This window comes from Ambystoma mexicanum, chromosome 3p (assembly GCF_040938575.1).
Source record: "Ambystoma mexicanum isolate Mex_15411 chromosome 3p, UKY_AmexF1_1, whole genome shotgun sequence".
NCBI classification, from domain to species: domain Eukaryota; kingdom Metazoa; phylum Chordata; class Amphibia; order Caudata; family Ambystomatidae; genus Ambystoma; species Ambystoma mexicanum.
The window spans coordinates 43,841,070-43,864,921 of record NC_090925.1 but is presented as its reverse complement, the minus strand read 5'-3'; positions in this window follow the sequence as shown (position 1 = coordinate 43,864,921).

Below are 23,852 nucleotides of genomic sequence, written 5' to 3'. Positions count from 1 at the left end.
TTGCCATGCAAGGTAGGCATCAGGATTCATTGTCCGTTGGATTTCTTTTCGTAGTTATGCTTGTGTTAAGGCTGTCGTGATACCCAAGAGTTTGTCTTCAGGTATAATAGGTACTGGGTCTGGAGTTGTATATACTATTTCATCTATGCCCATGCGAGATAAGGCATCCGCCTTTCCGTTTCTGACTCCTGGTCGAAATGTGATTACATAATTATATTCGGCGAAGAAAAGGGCCCACCGTAATTGGCGCGAGGACTGGGCCTTGGCTGTTTTGAGATATTGCAGGTTTTGGTGGTCTGTGATGACTGTAATGGTGTGTCTGGCCCCCAGAAGGTAGTGCCTCCAGGCTTTAAAGGCGGATTTGATAGCCAGGAGTTCCTTGTCTGTGATGGCAAAATTAATCTCTGGAGGTGAGAACTTTTTTTCGACCAGAAGACTACAGGATGTAGCTGGCCGGTTTCCGGGTCTCTCTGTGAAAGGACAGCCCCCATTGCGAGACTGGATGCATCAGTTTGAACGACATAAGGTAGGTCTGGGTGAGGATGTTGCAGGATTGGAGCGGAGGTAAACCTTTGTTTAAGTTCCTGAAAGGCTTCTTCGGTCCAAGCAAACTTTTTATTGTTTTTTCGTAATAGTACTGTGATTGGGTGCACAACCTGAGAGAAGTCTGGGATGAACCGGCGGTATAAGTTCGCAAAGCCCAGCATGCTTTGTACCCCTTTCAGAGACGTCAGTGAAGGCCCTTTCAGAATGGCATCTACCTTGTGCACGTCCATTCTGATGCCTCCTGGAGTAAGGATAAAACCAAGAAATTCTACTTCGGTGACGTGAAAAAAGCATTTTTCAAGCTTTGCAAACAAGCAATGTTGACGGAGCTTGGTGAGGACTGAACAAACGTTCCTGACATGATCTTGTTCCAAGGCTGAGTATACTAAGATGTCGTCTATGTACACTAAGGCGCACACATCAATTAACTCCCTTAAGATGTCATTCATGAAATACAGGAATGCCGCAGGAGCGTTGCATAACCCGAAGGGCATGATTTGATATTCAAACAAGCCGTGCTTAGTACGGAAGGCGGTTTTCCATTTCTCTCTGGAACCCCACATAGTCATGTAATGGAGGATCGTCATGGGTTACCAACGGCACTGACCAATCTGCTGCACTACCACCCAGGTATGATAAGACAAAAGCTACCCGAGCTTGGTCGTTTGTAAATGCTCCAGGCCTACAAAGAAAATGAAGGCGGCACTGATTGATGAATGCTGCATACTTCCGTGAGTCTGACCGGTGTGGTAGGCTACCACACCCAAAACACTAGACTGCTTAGCTTGGTTCTTAGGAACCAAGCTACGTGGATGCCTCCATGTTGGCTGACAATACAACAAAGTAGATCCCAAGCACATTGTTTTTCATGGTGTATGAGCCTGGCACCATGAAGAGGATGCCAGGCTCTAGAGGCCCGAGTCCTGACTCCACCTGCCCAATGGGTTTTCCAGAGGGGGTTTTGGGCGAGGGTCGTGACATAGATCCTTGGTGGACCACTGTCTCCGGGCCTCTAAAATGCTTGAATGCTGCTTGTAGTTTCCTTTAATTGCATATGTTAACTGCCCCCTTTGCCCCAGGACCCTCCGTTCTGCTACAATTCCTGCACCGTACCAGAAGGACGTATTCCCTTTCCTACCAACTATGGCCAGCCAATGCAGACCTCCATTCGCGCACATCTCAGCCCTAGATCCATTATCTACCACTGTCTCTGGGCCTTTTAGATGCCTGTATGCTGTTCGAAGTTCCTTTAAATTGCATATTTACTTATTAGTACCAGGTATGCCGACAGATTCATCGTAGGCACATTGCCCTCTCAGGCTGTAGCTGCAAGGGCAGGACACTCCCACCACCTCCTGTCTCCTCTGTAGCCCCCGCGTCTCCATGACTACGGGACGCCAAGAGAGCCCGCTCACGCGCGCTATCCACATGTTTCTCCTCTACACATGCGCATTACAAGAGCTCGCCAAATACTACTCCCTATGCGCATGCGCACAGCGCTTCGAATCGAAGAGCTCTGCATCCACATAACACAGCGTCCGTGCCACCTCTTCACATCGTGGCACCGCAGGACCCATACTTCCTGCCCCGGACCCTGTAAGCAAGTAATTTTGTACTGGCACATACACAGCCTTCCTCTCCTCAGACGCCATTAGCCACCTCCTGACCTTAGATCCTCATTTTTTCCGTGCCCTTTTGTCTCCACCTTATAGGAGAGCGTCCATCTTCCAGGCCTCTAGCTGGCGTGATCCTTACCACCACCAGCACCTCACAGCTACTCTTGACTAGGAGCACGCTATGGAAGGTGAGCATTGCTTTTCAAGGTCTCATGCACCTTGCTCTTACAATAACAGCATGCCTCGTATTGCAAATAATAGTGTGTAACACGACCGATTGGATTTTGTTCATCCAACAGCAGCCTGATACTGCACTGAACAAGCGTGGAATAGACAAACCCTGCTTTACATTTGTGGACCGCCAATTGAAGGATCCACCTAGCGATACTACCCCTAAGGTTAGTCCTGTGCTTTTTAATTTTTAATGTCATGCTCAACCATCCTCAACCATTATTCCAGGCACTAATAGAGCCCCTCCACTCTCTTTTAGGGAGACCTACTCCAGGCCCTAGATGAAGGCACCCTGCCAAAACGTCTGAGGACCAGCACCCCAGTGTGCACCATTTGGTCCTTCCAACTACCTGATTCACATCCAGACGTCGACCATGTGTTAGGTCACCCTCTAGCCTGGCTATATACAACCAATTGTGACACTATTAACTGCCTTCTGTTTGGTTGTATCCTGTATATGAACTATCACTTGTCACTATAGGTGGTGGTTATACACAAATTTCAAAGCACAAATTTGTTTTAGCTTTGTACAATAAAATGTTGTTACCAATTCAGTTACTATAAAGGTTTTTCAAATGTAAGAAACAAACTACACTTAGTAAACTGGATCTCAAAAAAATCAAAAAAAGTACAAATGCATGACTAATAAATGCATGAACAGCTAAATAAATAAAAGCTGTATTTATTTTCTATTTTTGTCTGCACACTCAATTGCTTGCTTGAGTACTACTATATACAAAAGGTATTTGAATGTATGTTACATGACAGAACAACTTCAGGTTTACAGCAATAAGAAAGTAGACCCCAGAAATACTGTCGTCAGGACAACCCCCCTTGTACCATGGAAAATAGAGGAGTAGGCAGTTAGCTGAGGTTGAGGAAAGGAGGAACCCTGAGTGTTGGAAAGGAAAGGAGGTGAAGAGAGAAGCAGAGAATGAAAGGAGGCACATCAGGTGTTGGAGGAGAAAAGGGGAGGGAGGGACGAGAGGGTGTACAGAGAGGGGTGGCCCAGATGTTGGAAAGAAGAGGAGGAGAAGAACAAGGAGGGGAAGGAGGAGACCAAGGAGAGAAGAGAGTGGGAGAGAAAGGAGTTCAGAAAAACAACAATGAGTAGAAGATCAGAGAGGCATATCAAGCCTAAAGGAAACAAAGGTGTCAGAGAGAAGGAGGTGAACCCTGAGTCTAAAATGGTGAGTTGAGAGTGATGTCAGAACAAACACGTGGTTGAGAATCAAGGCGGTACAGGGAAGGTTGATTGGTCAGGCGTGGAGCAGGAAGACAATGGGCAGGTGTGCTGCAAATGTCTCTGGGCTGGTTCCTCTGCAGCGGCGGAGGTGGCAGTACCAGGGTGTCCCTGCCCAACAGATAAGGCAGGGGATGCAAAGAGCAGGTTTACAAACCTGCCGAAGGCAAAGACCCCGACACTTCAAATGGGTCTGGTGGAGCTGGTCTGTGAGAAAGGAGTCAAAGAGGGAGCAAGGGCAATTGCTGTGGCTGGCGCTTGCCTCACTCAGCTGGCCCCCATACCTTTTGGACCGGTGGGCATTTGCACATATTCTCCAGGTGCATAGATGTATTATGGCTGCATGAAGAAACTAAAATGTTGAGAGCATTGGGCCACCTGCAGAAGGCAGGTGTAGCAGGAGGTCAGTGCGTTTCCCTGTTGGTGGAGGTGGTGCAGGTGGCAGAACTCTGTAGGGTATACCTCTGGACTGGTATCTGAGTGTCGTTGTCTAGAAGAGAAGGATGGGGTGTCCCAGAGGGCATGGTCTCTGAGGCCCCAGTGGGCAGCTGCAGCCTAGTGTCTTTTTCCTGGACCCCTGGAGGTGGCAGCTGGGCTGCTGTTTCCGTAGTCATTGTTGGCGAGGCAGCATCGTCCTTGTCCTTTGGCTGTTGATCTTCGTCGGCTGGAGGCACTGTCTTTACACACTAGCAAGTATGGACCCATGTGCTGTGTCCCCTACAAGGAACAGCGGTGTGGGTTGTCAGCAATACTTGGTAGATGCCCTTCCAACAAGGGTGTAGCAAGATTTCCGCTGATGGACCTGCAAGACCACCCAGTCAGCTAGCAGGAGGCTGTGGCACAGTGCTTCAGGGATTCGAGGAAGAGCTTCTTTTATCACCTGGAAGTGGGAACCGGCAACAAGCATTCGTTTTTTGCAATATGAAACCACAATATCATCATTCAACTGCGGATTACACAATTCAGGGGACAGTGGGGGAGCCATGGGTATCCTCATGGGTCTGCCCATTAGGATCTCATGTGGCGACAGTCCATGTGTTCTATTTACAGTATTTCTTATGTCCATCAAAACAAAGAGGACATCTGGCCAGTTGAGGCCTGTCTCATGGCACACTTTGACAAGGCGGTTTTCACGTCAAAATTTTCGATGTTCTGCAAATCCGCTCGATTGTGGGTGATGCGAGATGTGGACATTTTGAAGAATACCTAGGGCCTTCCATATGCTATGTACAATCTGTCCAGTGAAGTGTGTGCCCCTGTTGAGTTCATAGGAGTAATTTTTTTGCTACAGTTATAGAATCAGCACATGTACCGGAGTAGTCCTCAGTCCATCCAGAAAATGTGTCAATGATGACCAAGACATATCCGAACGAGGCACATTTCTGCATCGATATAAAGTCAATTTTCAAATTCACAAGGGCCCGTGGACCTGGTCATGTGCCCCGGGAGTTGTTCTGACAGGGTTTCCCGGGTTGAATGTCATGCATGTGGTGCAGTGAGCAACTTAGTTCTGTGCAATGGAGGGGAACTTTGGAGCAAACCAGTATCTTTGGACCTCAGCTGTCATTTTCCCCTTGCTTGAATGTGGCACAGAGTGTGCAACACGCGCTAAGTAAGGTAGCAGAGAGAGTGGGGCCCATAACCGACCCATGCTATCATGCCTTTGGCAATCAGAGCAAAACATACATCCTTTTTTTTGGCAGCTCTTTTTCTCATCTTGAGGGGCCGCCTCTTGGAGGTCTGCCAGGACGGAAAGTGATGCTAGGGCGTCCTCATATGAGAGGAGAAACAGCGGCACATAGTCAGGAGCCTGACGGCGATGTTTTTGGGATGGTGGTCTGCCAATGCATTTCCCTGTAAAATTCTGTCTAAACACTTGGTATGTGCTTTACATTTGACAATGGCCAACTCGGTGGGTAACAGAATTGCATTAAGCAGTGCTTCAACATAGGGTGCATTGTGAATAGGGGTACCTTGGGCAGTGAGGTAACCTCTCTGTTTCCAGAGAGTTCCATATAGTCATGTGAGATGCCAGAGGCATAGCGAGAATCCATAGTGCGTTGTGTGGCGATCGTGCAGGACCGGGTGAGGGCAATGAACTCGCCAACTTGTGCAAATTTAACTGATGGGAGCTGAAAGGCTTCTAATGCCTCAAAGGTGGTACGAACTGCAAAGCCTGCCTGTGGGATCCTAAGACCCGACCCGTCAACATACAGAACTAGGTCAGCATTGGGATAGGGAACATCTTTGAAATTGGGTTGTGGAGAGGATACTGGCACCGTGGGAGATTTCATGTCCTGGGTAACGAACAGTGGGGAGGCCCAGTTGGAGTTTGGACTTATTAACCTGGTGCCCTTTGGCAGCCAGGGCTGCGAGGAGAGCATGCGAGTCAACACAGCAAGCCTCAAATGAGGGAGACGCTAGCAGGAGATAATCTACATATTGTAGCATGGTGGACCCTTGTAGGAAAGAGATAACGTAGAGGTCTTCCTGTAGTATTTGGGAAAAGAGGGAGGGGGGGTCAATAAAGCCCATGGGGAGGGATCTGTAAATGAGCTGGCACTCTTTGTATGTGAAGGCAAAGTAGTTGTGTGAGTCTTCATGGAATGGGACAGAAAAGAATTCTGATGCAAGATCAAGGTGGCATTGGGAGGGAGACAAGAGACAATGGTGATAGGAATTGGTATAATGGGGTGAGACAGAATAACACCCTTATTGAGAGCCCTTAAGTCATGTGTGAAACGGTACTTGTATGTCCCCGTTTTGGCCAGAGGGATTATGGGGGTATTGCATGGGCTTGTGGTGTAGTATAAAATACTGTGGTCAAGCAGTGGCTGAGTGACAGGCTTGATACCTTCTTCTGCGTGGGGTGATATCCTGTTCTGTGGCACCTGTGGCAGAGGCACCTCAGGATTTAAGGTGATGAGTACTGTTTTGGCAGAGATGATGTGTCCCATATTATTGGCATGGGAAGTCCACAAAGAGACAGGGAGCGAGTCAAGGAGGTGTAGCACCTGTGGGGTTTGTGCGGGGGTGAGGGAGGCAGGACACTCTGGAGGGGTGGGTCTGAGCGCATGCTGTTGTAGGAGGAATAAACCTCCAGCCTGTTTAGACTGTGGAATCTGTGCCAGCAGCCACAGACAGCCTGCAAGCTGCCCGGTCTCTCAGACGTTGTGTTCCCTTACACTGCCTTAGTATTTTCCTGAGCAGATCCTTAATATGGTTGTAGCAGGATCTATCAAGCTTTGCTCGCCAACATTCAGATCTATGCCTTAATGCGCATGAGATGTGAAGCAGCGGTAATGTTATTGGTGGAGGACAAGCATAACTGCACATGGAGTGGGATTGGGAGTGGAACACAATGCAGATTACACTGGGATCTTGTGAAGAGACTTGATTTATCCATTAAAGAGCATGGGAGAGCATGTCAGTCTGTGGAACCAATCACGGCTCTGTGGGTGATTTTTGAACAACATCAGAACTCTGTGCACATGCTTAACTTCGATGAAAACAGGAGACCAGTCCTGAAGAAAACTAGCCCTATCTGGTGATTAGCTGAAACTAGGAGTTCATTTTAGTCGTTAATTTCATGTATAGAAGACAATAATGCGAATTGTACATTGTCTCGCCTAGTAGACCTCGATTGCATATGTGTATTCATTTCATATGGCTGTATTTCTGTTTAGAAAAAATTGGTAGACATGGAATCCACGACCACACAATAGACTGTGATTCAAGAAGTGCATCATCTATGAAGCCTGATTGAACAGTATAGGATAATTGTGTTAACTGTGATGGGTGACCCTCCTGCGTGTATTGCCCCTTTAAGGGGATGTGTCCCTCCCACGTGTATTGCCCCTTTAAGATGGGCCATGACTGTGTCATGGCCCAAGCTAATAAAAGGAGCCCCTGCAGGCACGTGAGACAGAACGGCTGCAGACTCCGTGGAAGGTTGGTCTGAGTCCATGTCTCATTAAGGATGTAGGCCGCAGGCCTACCTGTGGGAGGTACAGGCCTGCAGGCCCTGTTGCCATGGGACTCTCGTGCCAGGACGGTGGCCGAGGTCCGCATGGTCAGGACCCTGGCAGGCTGTGCCCCCACCCCGATGGCGCTGGTGTCCCATAGCGCCAAGGGGCCTGCCGGATGGACATGGCAGGCCCCAAACTCCCACAGGCGCTGGGCCTGTTTGGGTGCTGTGAGGAAGCAGCACCCCGGGGGTCGCCTGCCGGACATGGCCGGCGACCCCCAACGATGGCGACGAGGGCTGGAACCCATAGCGGCGTCGGCCGCCTGAGGTATGGAGGAGCTGGGGTGGCCCAGGGCCCCGGATGCGCGGGCCGTCGGGTGCCCCGGTTCGCAGTGCGGTGCTAGCCGCACGCAAGGAGAAGCGGCGTCGGCCACCACATCGAGGAGCTGGTGCTCCCCTCATGTCGGAGGGAGGTGAGCGGCCCGCCCCCCGTTGAGGGCGGCATCCGCCGCGTGGGGAGGAGGGTGATCTGCCCCTCCCCACCCAGAGGCTGCACAACGTGGGGCGGCTCGGTGCACGCAGCACCAGCCGCAGTGGACACTTGAAAGCGGCTCCTCCCGTGAAAAGGGAGATAAGGACGGCGAGCTGCCGGCCCGTCTCCCAAGGGAGAGGCAAGGCAGTCCCATGACAATGAGAGGTGGCCCCGGGAGGAGGAGCTGCTGCCTCCACCCCGTGTGGAGGGGAATGTGCAACGGTGGCCACGTGAGCTGCCCCACCTCATTGTCCCGAGGAAAGCTGAGGTGGCCCCGAACCGCGAGCGGCGTCGGCCGCATTCGGAGGAGGGTCTGCCCCCCATGAAGGGGGGGGGGTGCTGTCTCCCCGAAAGTATCTGCGGCGGTAGCCGCGACGTGGGGGCGCTGCCCCTCCCCCACCCGCAATCCGCAAGGAAAGGGATAAATGCCCGCAGTTCCGGTCGCCACAATGAAGAGGGCGGCGTCGGCCGCATCAAGATCCCTGGCCGCGGCAGGGAGCGGCTGACCCCGCACGAAGCGGCGGCATCGGCCGCGTACAAAACAGCTGACGCGGCACCCCATCCCCCATGGGAGGCGGGCCCAACATCACCCGAGAAAGAGAAAATGGGAGTGGATGCCTGCTGGAAGACAGCGGGCTCAGTGGGACAGTGGGTCCTCCCCGGCCGCGGCCCTCGGCAACGAGGGTGCTCGTGCGGCCAGGGGAGGAGCCAGCCTGCAGCCCCTGTGGCATCCACCACAAAGAAGTGAAGGAGTGAGAGTGACACTCCCCTCCCTGGCGGCATCCGCTGCACACCGAGGAGTTATGCTACCCCGGTCCCCGGATGGAGAAGGATCCTGGCCGCGGTCCTCGGAAAAGAGGGTGCTCGTGCGGCCGGGGTTGGGAATCCGCCTGGAGGCCCCGCAGTGCGTGTGGGGCCCAACGAGCAGCTCCCTGCAGCACCCGCGGCATGCATGGAGGAGGCCGGCAGGTCGGCCATGGCGAGCAAGAAGACTGGAGGGGGTGGACTCGCCGTGGGAAGGGGCGTGAGACGGCCTGCACCAGCGTGCCTCTCCATGTTGTGGAGGCAGGAGGCAACCTGCCTAACGCGGCAAACCCGCCGAATGAAAAAGAACACCTGGATGACACCTCGGGTGTGCGCCTCCTGCTCAAGCACCTCCACCAGGGCAGAGGGAAAGACTTGCCCCTCCCATACCGCAATCTGGGGCTATCTGCTGGAAAGGAGGGAGGTGCTCCAGTAGCAAAAGTCGTGCCAACAGGAATCCTTATCGTGCCCCGGCGGCGTTCCTGGAACCATCATCGTGCCCGGCGGCGTTCCGCAAGCGAAGCAAGGAGAAGCTGTGCTGGCCCCGCCCCCTGAGCCGCAAAGAAATGAAACGGCTGATGCCGCAACCAAGCGAGCGGTGGAGGTGCCCTGAAACAGAGGGGGCAGAGGGGCCCTGTATGCGATCCTACCTGGCCGCAGCCCTCTGCAATGAGGGTGCTCGTGTGACCAGGGAGGGAGTGGACCTGCAGACCTATACGGTGTCCACCGCAACAGAGATGGAATGAGAGCGGCAGTGTGAAATCCCGGGCCGCTGGGCGGTGTGAGTGACGCAGGCTCCAGACGGAGGCAAAGGAGAAAGGCCCCACGTTTGCTCTCGCCATGGGTGCTGGTGGCCCCCCTTATGTGATCCTGGGCTACCGGTGGTAAAGACTGCGTGCTCCTGTCATCAGAGCAGACAGGAAGTGAAATGAGGCCCAGCCTGATTCCGGGCCCTGCAGCGGTGTCATGAAGAGGGTGACCCGTTGCGAAGTGATACTGCCGTGCTCTGGTAGGAGCGAAGTGAACACCTGCAGCCGCCCCAGCACAATCCTGGGCCCGGCGGGGAAAGCCAGGGAGGTAGCCAGCCTGCAAACCCTGGCGGCATTGCCGGGGCTGCGAGGAGGGAGCTGGCCCGAACCCCGCAGCATCCGCTGGTTGGAATGGAAAAGTCTCTGGGTTTCGTTTGCAACCCGGACCAACCTGAGGAGCAGAGAAGACAAAAGGCAGCCCTATGCTAACGGAGTGTGGCACGGACCCAACACCAACTGTGGCCACCCCGTGGCCAATGTGGGACTTTCACCCTCATGCTCTTTGGGATTTACAGCCACCCTGCCTATCCCACAGGTGGCCTCGACATCTAGCTACCAAGGTTCTTGGACTGCCGGCCACTGGTGTCGCCCTCCCTGCCATACCATCGTTAGACCAGGCCAACGTGGGTGTGGGGGGCGGTACCTCTGGCCCTCTCCCCGAGTTCGGCCAACAACTAGTGTCTGACCGAACCAACACCATGAAGCTGTGCAGCAGGGAGGGCATGGGTTGCAGCTTATCAGGAGTGCTGGTCGCCCTCTGGCACCCCGGGAGGAAGGGGACACTCCGGCCTGAGGGAGCACTGTGGGCAGGGGGGGGTAAGTGATATCCTGTCACCTCTTGTCCTGACCTACAGCACCGTCCCGCAACGCCTCCCATCAACAGCTTCAGGAGCAGCATGGACGCCACGCGACCTGCGTGTCACTACCCTGCTCTGAACAATAGGGGACTAGGCCGATGTGGCCCCTGGGATCCGCCAGGTGCGGCTTTGCCGGCTGTGCTTTGTACCCTCAAGGGACTTGGATCTGGGGGAAGTGACTCATGCCCGAGTTGCCCACAACATCAAGGACCCATGCCGATGTGGCCCCTGGCACCACCTGCCAGGTGCGGTCTTGCCGGCCGTGAATTATGCCAGCAATGGACCTGGACTCTGGAAGCGACTCCTGAACCGACGCTGATGAAGGGCGAACTGGTCTGTGGTCCTGCAATTGCGCAAGGAGGACTCTATAATCTTGTGTGCTTGGATGTGGTGAACCTGCATAGTAACTACATGTTTCAAGTGCTCGCAGGAAAGTACGAGGATGTGAGGCTGTGGTCCCGCAGTTGCAGGGTGTGCATGTGGTGCCAGCCTCCAATCATGGTATTGTTCCGGCATGGGCCGTTCCGAACCCCAGGTTAAAAAGGGTTTTGTAAAATGGGGGAACTGCCGGCATTCTTCCGGCAGCTCACTGAGCTCGACTGTCACCCGTTGAGGGTGTGTAGAATTGGTTAGTAGTTTGTCGTTCTGTAACAGGGGGATGCATGTATGCCTCAGCAACGTTTGTTTATTGTTATGAAAAAGGAGGAGTGTGATGGGTGACCCTCCTGCGTATATTGCCCCTTTAAGGGGATGTGTCCCTCCCACGTGTATTGCCCCTTTAAGATGGGCCACGACTGTGTCATGGCCCAAGCTAATAAAAGGAGCCCCTGCAGGCACGTGAGACAGAACGGCTGCAGACTCCGTGGAAGGTTGGTCTGAGTCCGTGTCTCATTAAGGATGTAGGCTGCAGGCCTACCTGTGGGAGGTACAGGCCTGCAGGCCCTGTTGCCATGGGACTCTCGTGCCAGGACGGTGGCCGAGGTCCGCATGGTCAAGACCCTGGCAGGCTGTGCCCCCACCCCGATGGCGCTGGTGTCCCATAGCGCCAAGGGGCCTGCCGGATGGACATGGCAGGCCCCAAACTCCCACAGGCGCTGGGCCTGTTTGGGTGCTGTGAGGAAGCAGCACCCCGGGGGTCGCCTGCCTGATGGACATGGCCGGCGACCCCCAACATTAACTACACTTGGTGTATTTTGCTTTCCTTTGCTCGCCATCTTGACACTTTTTCACTTTGTTCCACAACATTCTCTTTTCTTTTCTTGTGTTTTCTGTGATTCATTTAAGATGTGCATAACATGAGTCTGTAACATGTATGAAGCCAGCATTTAGCGGCGACATAGAATTATTAAATGATATATACTGATCATTTAAGAATATTTATTTACTCTAATTTCCACCTTGCTTTTGGATAGATGTGAGCAACCAGCCAGGCATAAAACGTCTGCTGCCCCCTTAGTTTTCCAGAGGCATACAGCACAATTTGTCTATGTATCTCACCCCAGTGCCAATCAGCCTATGTCAATCTAGCTATCATCTGTGTATGTATCCCAATACAAAGCCACAAAACTAAAACCAACAGAACCCCCCTGAGGCCTTACACTCTAGCCACCTGCTAACTGTATCCTCACACTACCACACTATCTAGTGGCCGTTCTCCCCCGAGATACCAGCACATGCACCTGCCCTCTCAACCCAGACCATCCATGGCACGTCTACAGTTTTCTGTCATCGCACTCTCTATATACCTCCATCACATCCACATCACCTCCATACCCCTCCAAAAAGTAAAGGTGCAGCACCCAACATTCAATCTACCAATCTCCAACACACCTCATAGCGCCACTGGCTCACCCCATCCCTCTGAATTCCACCTCACACCCACTCCTTGCAACCTCAATTGCAGAAACTCTATCTTAGGATACCTAGAGTCTCAGAACATCTTCAACATGAGCAGGAGCTCTTCAGACTCATTGTGTGCTGCTGGAGCAGCACTCCCTTCGTCCACCATGATGCTGAGAAGCTGAGGTAAGCTCCAGGCATTTTAACAGCTGCCTTTGAGCCCCTCTGTGCATCGCGATCCGCATGTACCCAGATTCGATTTTTATCTGATGTACCTGTCTGCGCTATCCTGAGTCCTTCACAACTGCACATGCTGTTGTTATCTGTTAGCATATTGGCATTGAGCCACTATTACGCTGGAAAATCTTCCGATCTGCATTATTCTAAGATGACCGCCGCAGTAAGAATGCCCTGCGACTGACCTTGTCCCATCGCCTGCCTGACTCTGCATTGGCTGCTGAAGCCGCTGGATTGGCTGGGACACCTATCTACCCCTCCTCGAAAAATACTGATATGTGCCCGCCTTTAAAGGTTTAATATTTTTCGGAGGACTCCAGTAATGCCCGATATTTTATAATTCCAAATTGCGGGAGCGGGATTCAAAACCCTAATGGTTTGTGTTGTAGACAGAAACGTTTCTCTACTTTTCAGTTGCTATTGGGACTGATATTGTAACTGTAGTAGCCTGCATTCATTATCCACTATTGCTACCTTGTGGCAGAAGGTTGCATTGATGTGATTTTGGTCAATCACTCAAACTTGCTGTACTTTGAGGCGAATTGGAACAAAAAGACAAGTAATGCAGGTGCATACTTTGGTTCAGAGGCAAAACAGACAATTCTATGGCAAGACAGGAGGCTCATATTATGCATTTCAATCTTTACTCTGAACCACAGCAGCAAAGAATAAAAACTTTGTAAAAATATTTTTTTTCTCCAATAAACATAACGTTATAACAATGCAATGGGAAACAACCCAGTCCAATATGGTGGGCAGGTCATGCCCTGGAGGTAGCCAATAGGGAGCGAGCCAGTTCCCATATAGGTCCATTCCTTTAGCAACTCCCCCTCTTTCTGACGCTGATCCTTTTCACACGACCACCGAACACTTTTTCCACGCAGAACGAAGAACAAACTCCCATGGAGACGCCAGAGCTGAAACCCTCGGTAACTTGGAGCTGAATCTCCCGCTTCTTCCTGCGTCAAAGCCATCAACTGAAAGCTGTAACAACAACCAACACCAGTAATATAATACTCGCCTCCTTGTCTTTTATAGAATCTAAACCCCCATCTCACGCTAGTTTGGGGGATTAGGTATTCTATGGCAAGACAGGAGGCTCATATTATGCAAGTTCAAAGCCCTTGCATTACATTCACAGCTACATGAGCAATACGTTTATGGTAAAATGTCTTAAAAGTTGATTCCCTTGACCAGTCAGCTGCTTTTAAAATCTGTTCCAAACTACCCCCCAGAAAGGCTGCTTTAGAGGCCATAGCTCCTCGGACTGAGTGGGGACCAAAAGAGGATGTGTCAACCCCCGCCTCCCGCATAACCCATTTGATCCATCTGGCCGAAGTAGAAGGGGAGACCAGTTTATGGGGTTTCCTGTAGGAAATCAGCAGCTGAGGGGTATTGGGAGGTCAAAAACCTTCACTTTTAAACTCAAAACCTTTCAAACAGTTGACCACACATAATTTACAATCTTCAGGAAAAGCTGGATAGGATATTGAGGAAGTCATCATTTAGTCCTTCGTGAGATAAAGAAAGTAACCCCCTGAGAGGTGAACATCTTATTATCCACATCCAGAGCTCTGATGTCAGAGACCCTTTTAATAGACACCAGACATAGTAACATAGCAAGCTTGGCAAATAACTGCTGCAGGGACAGATCTTCATTAAGAGGCCAGGACCTGAAGAGCTGCAGTACCATATTAACGTCCCAAAGAACCGAATACTTTGGTTGTGGTGGAACCTTAATATGAATAGATTTGAGGGCCCTACGCACCAAAAAGTGCCTACCCACTGGTTCCCCTTTAACCAAAAGGTGACCAGCTGAAATAGCTGAACGAAACCCATTAACAGTCCTGCAGGCTTTCCATTCCTTAAACAACTCTACTAGAAAATTAACCACTTCTACAGGAGGGGCAGAAACGGGATTGAGGTGCCTAGCCACACACCAGCTAACCCAGCAGTTCCATGCTGAGGAATACCCAGACTTAGTACAGGGCGCCCAGGAGTCCATAGAGTCTTGCGAAAGTCCTCTGAAGCACCAGGAAGAGCTGAAATCTTCCAAGCCATAAGGGCAAGGTGCCCCTGCAGGACCAACTCGTGAGAGAGACCCTCTGGATCCACCAGCAACTGGGGATCGAGAGGGAGAAGACGGGGAATATCTATTGCCAATTCCAGAAGGGCCGGGAACCAAACCCTAGAGGGCCAAAAGGGGGCAACCAGAACCAGAGACACTGCTTGTCTGCGAACTTGGACCAGAACCCGAGCTATCATGGCAAAGGGAGGAAAGGCATACCCCAACTGACCCGAACCAATCCTGGAGGAAAGCGTCGGTGGCCAGAGCTAACGGATCTGGTCTCCAATTGTAAAATCTGGGAACTTGACAATTTAGTCTCGAGGCAAACAAGTCTATCGTCAGGGGACCCCAGAGGGACGCTATGCGGGCAAAAAGAGACCTGTTCAACATCCAATCACTCCTGTCCTGCAGGTGCCTGGAGTTCCAATCTGCAACCTCGTTGCTGACTCCTGTGAGGTATTCCGCTTTCAATAGAAACACCATGGGGCCGAGGACAGACCAAACGGAAGGGATGCAAACTGCCACACCCGACCCCCCCATTGAAACTGAAGAAACTCCTGATGTGTGGGAAAGACAGGAACCACTAGGTAAGCGTCCTTGAGGTCTAATTTGACCATCCAGTCTTCCGGAAGAAGGGTGTCATGAGCACTGTTTCCAAGGAGTCAGGACAAGCCCAACATCCCCGGAAGCAGGCTCACAACCCCCGCCCCTGGTCCCAACCGACCCCTATCGGGGCCCTCTGGACCATGTCCTGGCGCCGTTGGCGCCAGGCTCATAAGAATCACTGGTCCCGGCGCCAGAGGTGCCGGGCTCATACTTTGGGTAAAGGTGCTCGGGTGGACTTACCTGTAGCAGACCATGCTGCATACTCACCTTCACAAGTCCTGGCAAAATGAAGCTCCAGCCTTCTGCTGGGTGGGACTATTTTTCCAATCTGGAACTACTTTCTTACCTGGGTGGGGCTGGCATCACTCCTTGAATCTGGAACACAGGAACTCTTTTTCTCTTGGGCGAGGCTGAGGAGGAAGACACCTAATCACCTCAACACTATTTAAACCACACCCGATTGGAAGAATGTGCTTCGCGTTATTCTGCATCTGCAGCAGGACGCTCACCGAGTCAGCTCCAGTCTTCTAGTGATATCTTCTGCTCCAGCCTGTGAAAACAAGTCAGATCTTCACTTACCATCCAGGGATCCAGTCTCCGGCCGCACCTGTCAGCAAAGGAACATCAGGTTAGCAAAAGGCAACGTTTTAGCAGCCGCGCTTACTTACCTGAATCCACGGCATCTCCCGAATCCCGCGGCCTCTACCTGCAAGACAAAGAACTCCGGTTAGTTAAAAAAAAAGGGGAAATTGGACACAATTATATTTTCACTTACCGGAGCTGTGCGCTCCTCGCCATCTCCTCTTCTGCTGCATCTCCGCACCTGCAAATCAAGAAAAAGACATTAAGAGGTGCGAATAAACCTGTCAGCAAGCATATTACTTACGTGCTCCTCCACGTGCACGGATCTTCATACTTACGTGCATCCGTATGCTCAGCATATAGCATTTCGGCACCTAAGAAACAAAGGCAAAGTCTTCATTGAAAGGTGCTCTCGAACTTTACAAACCGACCAGCATCCGCTCGTGCAGAAAACGACGGCATCGCTTCTTCAGCAGCTTTAAACCCTCTGAGGCTACAAGAGACTTAAAGCAATCCCAGTGAAGTAACTGGAACCCAGCGCCCCTGCATCAGTCGCAGGATGGAGAGCCCAGCATTTACATATCTAAGGTGAGAGCTCATTCAGACTTTGGGCGGCCTCAGGGAAAAACGAATAAGGAGGAGAAGCCCAACCAACAACCAGCCATTAATCCCTTTTTCTTCCGCCTGCAGACACCTTACTCTACAAGTCAGACATTCCATAAGAGGAGGTCCGGTCCAGAGAACCATCCGAGTCCTGCGCTTCTCAATTGAAGACACGGTAACTGTCCAGCCAGGATCTGCGCCTCCGTGGGAACCAGGTGAGCGTTACAAAGGGTGTCCCTGAGCAAATGAATTCCCTCCATCTTGAAGTGGTGATAAACCACAAAAGAGTTGAGGGCTTTCAGATTGATTACTGGGCGAAACCCCTGGTCGGGTTTCGGGACTAAGAAGATGGTATTCAGAAACTGAGAGGCCTTGTAAGAGGCCGGGACTACCGCCCCCTTGGAGATGAGATCCCTTACCTCCACATCTATGAGGGATTGCTTGACCTCGTCGAACACCAAAGGAAGGGGAAAGGACAACTGGCAAGGAGGGGCATAAAATTCTATCTGATAACCTTGAACACTTTGCAACACCCAAGGATCCGAAGTGAGGGACTCCCACACTGGAAGAAACCTGTTCTCAATGAGAACATAATTCTGAGGGGCCACTACATCTCCCATATTGCTCCATTCCCATCTAACTAGCATAGGTTTCCCCTGAAGCACACCGTCGTACACAGGGAACCTGCAATCCAAAGGACTGCCTCTTTAAGACTAAGCTCGCTTCAGAGTAAAGATCAGGCATGTCATAAAGATAAGTTAATTGAAGGTCAGGCAACCTTCCCTCTGATTCCACACCTGCAGCCTGTTAACCTGATGCAGGTATATAAAGGGAGAATGCTCAAACTCAGGGTGTTGAGCAAGGCACGGCACAGGTACATGGAGGCTGCGTGGCTGAGACCAGCAGGGGATCCCTAAGTGCTGACACTCTGACAGGGAGGAAAAGGCGAGACACAGAGGGGAGCCGGGGTGCACAGAGCAGGCCCAAGAACCCAGTGAAGCCCAGGACTGACTGGTGGAGATGCTGGCGTGGTGTGGATCAGGAGCTCTCTGGTAAGTCTGTAAGGCAGGGAAAGGAGGAGGTAAGGTTTGAAGGCCTAAATTGCAAAGTGTGTTTATTTTCCTGTAACGAGGCAGCCGCATGGGAGTCTGTCAGGGAAGGGAGGAGGCCACCACCTGGCTGGGAAGCCACATCGAGACCCGTAGAGCAGAACGGACATCTCTCGTCTCTGGCCGGTAATCAGGTAGGCTGAAAGGTCGGCTGGAGTGTGACCACAAATGAGAGAAACTTTGTTTAATGAGACTTTCCATCTATTTCAAGTGTGCGACTTAAGGGAGCCCAGTGTTGAGCTGTCTGAGAATACATGATATATAAATGAACAACGAAAGACTAAGAGCGATAGTTGAAGTGGTCACGTGCCAAGGGAAATATTGGCGCGGTTTCAAAAATCTTCAAGTGTCTCTTTGTATTGTTTAAAAATAACTGCATGTCGCACCAAGAAATACAGAAAAAAAATGTGGTCGAACGCAAATGAAGAAACAAAGTAAATATATATTTTCTGAGCACAGTGAAAAGTAACTGTGAAAGTGAAAGCGGATGAAGTTCTGTGAACCGGGTGAAAAGCATCATGGAACTGCAGTCCAATAAATCACGCAACAGATTGCGTAAGGTGGAAGAAAAGTAGCCAGTGAACAGTCGCGCGTCCAACTGCAGGCGCTTGTAAAATTGAGGAACTGTGGAATACATGAACCAGGATGCACTTTGTTTATTGCGAAGGAAGGCAATTGTGAAACGAATACATTCTTACGAATAGAGAAAGAAGGATTGTTTTTGAAACTGTGTGAAGAGGATGTAGTCTGGGAAAGGGAACCCCATAGAGAAAGAAGAGGAACTCGAGCCTGACTGAGGGAAGTCTGGAGCCAGACTCAGTTAAGGAGAACCAAAGGGGCCTCACTGAACTGTGAACTATAAACTGAGAACCACAAACTGTGAGAAACATAAGAGATGCCTTCAACAGCCAAAGTGCGGCCTGGTCAAAGAATTGCGTCACTCACTTGTCCTTGTCATAGACCCAAAAACCCTGTGCTTAAAATGTGGGGAAGGGAGATATCTTGGACAGTACAAGAAGCCATTCTGACATGATTTAGCATCACTAATTTTCCTTTATTCCTCCCTTTGCACTTTGTGTATGCTAAAAGAGAGGGCAAGGTTATGTTTTGTTGGCATAGGCCATTTATAATTTGACTGCGACTGACGAGGACTGTTTTCTTTTCATTTGATGGTCGAGATTACTCCCATCTTAGCTATAGGGCCAGACAGGAGTTTTTTCCAACCCCCTGAAACTACCAAAAAAGGTTTTGAAACGTATACCCTTGTGTTGTTGTCTTCCTCATGGTGCCTTGGCTGTTTTACATATATAGGACACTGCTTTCAACTGCTGAAAAGCTTTGGGGATCCACATCTGGAGAAGCGACCGAGGAATGCCACCTGAGGTGTGCAGCTTCCTTTCATCGAAGGTCAGCCACTTTGAGCTCCTCTCAACACTACCTTTTCTTGGATTTATTTGCAACTTCTTTTTACTGCAGCGATGCCAGATGTTGAGCTAACCTGATAGTTTGCAAGTCATCCATGGCTTCCGGGGCCTCTGCTCTGGTTAAGTTTTTTCTCCAATAAAACAACTAACTGTTAAGGTACCTTTTCCCAAAAGGATGAACTTGCTCGTTGTATTTTGTGCTTTCACAGGTCCATCACTTTTTGGCCTGTACCCTAGACTCAAAAACGAGGCCATTTATTTGGGCATCATTTGGATGCTACAATTAAATCTGGTAGATTGATCGGTATCTGTGTCCACGGTATAATCCGGCGGATGTTAACCATTGCATACTTGTAGCGTAAGATGGCCTGGGAATCCAGGCGCTCCCCGCGCCATGCGCCATTTTTAAAGCCAGGTAGCCAATACCCTTGGATGACTGCCAGACACCCATGCATAGTCATGAGTGATCAAACAGGGCAGCTGTCATTAAAAGGGATTCTTTATATTCTGGCTGCAATTTTCTTTGTCGCATAAACAACAGGCAGAATCCATATGGTTCCAGGCCTCTTCAGCTGCATCAAAATGAGGTGTGGACAGCGGTGCAGTTGTTTTCCATGCACAGTGAAGAGAAACTCATAGAGTGCATTTTCAGCTTTATGTCCCTGTCGAACCAGGTAAACGATTTCAAATTGGTCCAGAGGTGGAGACACCTGCAGAGGAAATGATCCTGTTAGTCAATATATTGGGCTTCATTCTGAGCCTGCCACTCCGGAAACAATGGTGCTGGTAAGCTACCGGCACCGTTGTTTCCAGACCAGCACACTACAACACTGCGGTCCGATGCCAGGTCAAATCAGTTCCAGTGCGGTGTTGGTGAGTCAATGCCTGAGTGTGAAAGCCTGCAGGTGATTTCCTCCTTGGAATCCATTTGTATAACCTGCAAATGCCTTCAGTCTAGAGGTGGAGGGGCGGCTGGAGGACACCAAGTGAAATGTGGGAGTTGGAGGGTGTCTAGAGACTGAGTCTGCAACACACAGCTGTTGTGTAACCTTGTATATTTCCTCGAATAGCCGACATCTCAAAGCAAACTGCGTCACAGAAACAGCGTGTGTTGTGGTTTTATTTTTCCGATTAAAGAGTAACGAAGAAGAGACATTTTGAACATACATTCATATGTTTGGGTGTTCTCAGATTTTTCATGGGAGTTGCTCTACAACACTAACATGCATTACAATCAAGCAGTGTGTTTTAGGTTTAGGCCATTATAGAGCAATAGTACAATGAATAAAATGTACATATCTGAGCAATCCTTTGTTTGGCTCTGCTCGATGGAATAGATAACTCCTTACATTCCCTTTTCTGATTAACTGCTGCTCTAAACATGCTTGTGTAATATTGCATGTGCGCACGAGGCCACTGCATGCTCCCAGGTGAGGGGGGAGTACAGAGGCGTTCTTTTCCATAATAAAACGGCTTATAAAAGAAAGCCAGTGAAATTTATGCCAATTATCCCTGGCCAGAGAAGATTGAATAATAAAACGTTTTAGACTTGCCTTCTCATGGTTTAGGTCTACTTGATGGAAAATGTTAGACCTTTTCCAATATGAATGAAGTTAATTTGGTTGTTTTTTGCTGTAAAATGCTGGGGGAGACCCGTGCACACCCCCTTTAAGTCCCCCCACCTTAACCTATTCCCTTACCCCACCCAATATATATATTTAATTAAATTTGACTGAAATTCCCCCAAAAATGATAAAAGAAATTCTGTCAAATTTAAAAGGTACTTTTTTTTCCGATCAAGTATGCTAATACCCCTTCTCATTGGATCACAGACGTAACCAGAAGAGGATTGGTTCCCGCGCCTACTGGCCCTCTAAGAAGTCAACTCCCAATTCCTGATGGACACGCAGAACTGGGAGCAGACCACGCCAGTACCGAAAGGCCCTTGAGGGATTTGTTTTCCTGTATCTGTTGGTCAGGCATTTTCGTGCAGCCCCAGAGAGGAACCATAAAGGACAATGGGCCTCATTAGGACCCAGGCGGTAAGGGGTTTACGGCAGCATAAACAGCGCCGACCCTTACCGCCTGATTCCGAGGTCCCTTAGCGCCATGGTGGTTTTAACACCTGCTTTTAGCAGGTTAATACGCCACCGTAATTTACGGTGGCGTAATTAACGCCTTCCCCACTCCCATTATGCCCTATGGGGCAAAAATGGGAATGGGGAAGGGTAAATGAGTTAATGGGGACTTACCGCCCCACTCACCTCGGAATGGGGCGGTAAGTCCGCCAACCACCATGGCGTAAACGTAGTTTACGCCATGGTGGTAAAGGTACGACCCAGGCGGTAACTTACCGCCTGGGTCGTAATGAGGCCCAATGTCCTTTGTCTGGGTGCCATAAACTTTCAGTATCAAATCTAAGGTTTGACCATGGCATCAGGCCCTAAAACGGAAAACCCACCCAGGTATTGGGCCGTCTTCAATTGTTGCTTGCCTAGAATGGTGTTAGCCGCAACTGCTGCTGAACAACTAACACCCAAATAATCAAACTCCTTGACTCTTGGGATGACTGCCCATTACAGACCACAGATTTAATTCAGATTTCATTATCCTCCTCCCACCAACGCATGCCATCACAGCCGATTTTGAAGTGTTCATTTTCAGTTCCAAATCATTCAAAAACTCGGCATAGACATTGATCAGTTTCTAAAGGGCCAGTGGAGTTCTAGCAATCAGAAATGTGTCATCCGCGTAAGCTAAGGTCGGGAAAGCCCTACCACCTTCGCTCAGGAAATCTGCCTGGGAGTTCACCAGGCCTTCATGTAGTCCGTTAATATAGAAAGTAGAAAGAACAAGGGCTAAAACGCAGCCATGGCCGTCTCACAAACCAACTTCAAAGCAAGCCGTGCATTGCCCATCGGCCCACTACTTACATTAGCTCGATTTCCACTGTGTAACTCCAGCAACACAGTCAAAATCTCCTCTGGACACTTCATGGACACAAGCACAGCCCACAGTATTAACCTGTTCAACCTGTCAAAGTTCCTAGTCAGGTCCATGGATGCAAGATATATGGCCTCACCCCCACAGAAAACAAAATGTGTGAGTAGTAAATACAGGTTCCATTGTGCCCACCCCTGGTCTGAAACCAAGCTGAATGAGCAGGGAGATAGGTTGATATGAAAGTGGGCTAGCATGGTGCCCCTTTTTAAAAATCGGGACAATAATAGCTGACGACCAGGAAACTGGGTAGTTACCAGACTTTAAAAAAGGCAGTGTAGGCCACGTTTAACAGTGGTGTCAAGACTTCGACCTGATCAGGAAAGAGGTCCGCCAGAATACCGTTCGGGCCTAGGGAGCAATTACGTGTTGCCTATTAATAGCCAAAAGTAGCTTCTAGGGTGTGAAACACAGGGAAGAACTTGAATTCAATACCAACTGGGAAGGATCCATCCCGTTGAACAGACCAGAGAAATACTCCACCCATAAATGTTCATCCACATGCATTCCCTTTGGCCTGTTTGCGGTCATATAAACCAGCCTACGTCATATAAACCAGCCTACATTCACACATTCCCCAAACCGTTTTGAGTCCTGGATTGTGACAGTCGCCAGCAAGTCTACCCATGCTCCCTCATCTCCTTCACTGCTCGCCTCGCCAGATGCTGTGAGCCTTCCTCCTCCAAATGCAAGGTATCCATCCATTTACTCAGTGATATTGGGCATTGTTGTGTAGTCGCAGCACAAATGATGAAAAGCAGAAAAAAGAAAAAAGAACATTTTGCATTTAATCTTTCTCGAAAATCCAACTGGTTGGATACACTTTTGTGCCTCCTTGCACATTTTCATTCCGTTTGCAGACAATCTGCCCAGCTGGTCCCCGATGCATTTGACCTCCTTGTGGCCTTTTTAAGATGGCCGCCACCATTCACGGCTCACAGTGAACTGCCTTCTGCCACCCGATTGGCTGGGGCAGCATTTGCGTGGCCAATAAGGGAGTGGGCAGGTGGTAGCTGGTCCTCATTCCCCAAGGTCCTTTCTTTAAACTCTGGGGATTACCCTTTCTGGCCCTGTCTGGGTCTCTGCAGGCTGTGTGGACCCCTTTCAACAATGCCGGATCCTGCCATCACGTCTTTCTTCCATAAGAACGGGTAAGCCCCTTACTCCTTCACCAGGCTCACTTCTCATGCACATTTCCTTTCAATACTGTGCTCTCCCAGCCTAATCCTCTTGCTCACCCCCACCTGGCGCTGCTGCCAACACATACGTTTATCCAAACCTGATTCTGTGGCTTCTCGGATGGTCTTGCTTTCCCTCACATTGCGCCTCCTGATTCTTATCCACCGACCCACGTGTTAGGCAAGATTGTGTGCAGTATCCTTTGGGTGCACTACAGCAACCTTGACTTTCTGGCAATAGGAACCCAACTTTTGGTATAAGTCTGTACTACATAGGTTGGTAGTATGGCTGAGCAGCCAGGCTTATCTCAAGAGGGGTCAATGTGAGCAGTAAGGTTCCACAGTAACAGTTATTCAAATAAAAACGTACACTCAAGGTTTCTTGATTAAACAATTATTAATTTATTTAACAGTCAGTTCTAGAAGCCTTCCTCAGAAGAGAGCAAAACATGTAGCAATTATCATACACTTCAAAACACACTCTGTTTCTCTAAATCAGATGATACCCATTTGGGATGGCACACAGGCACTTCCTACACCCTCAGGTGACTTAATTAGCTAGGACACTGTGGACATAAATCTATCACTGGTACATTTAGAG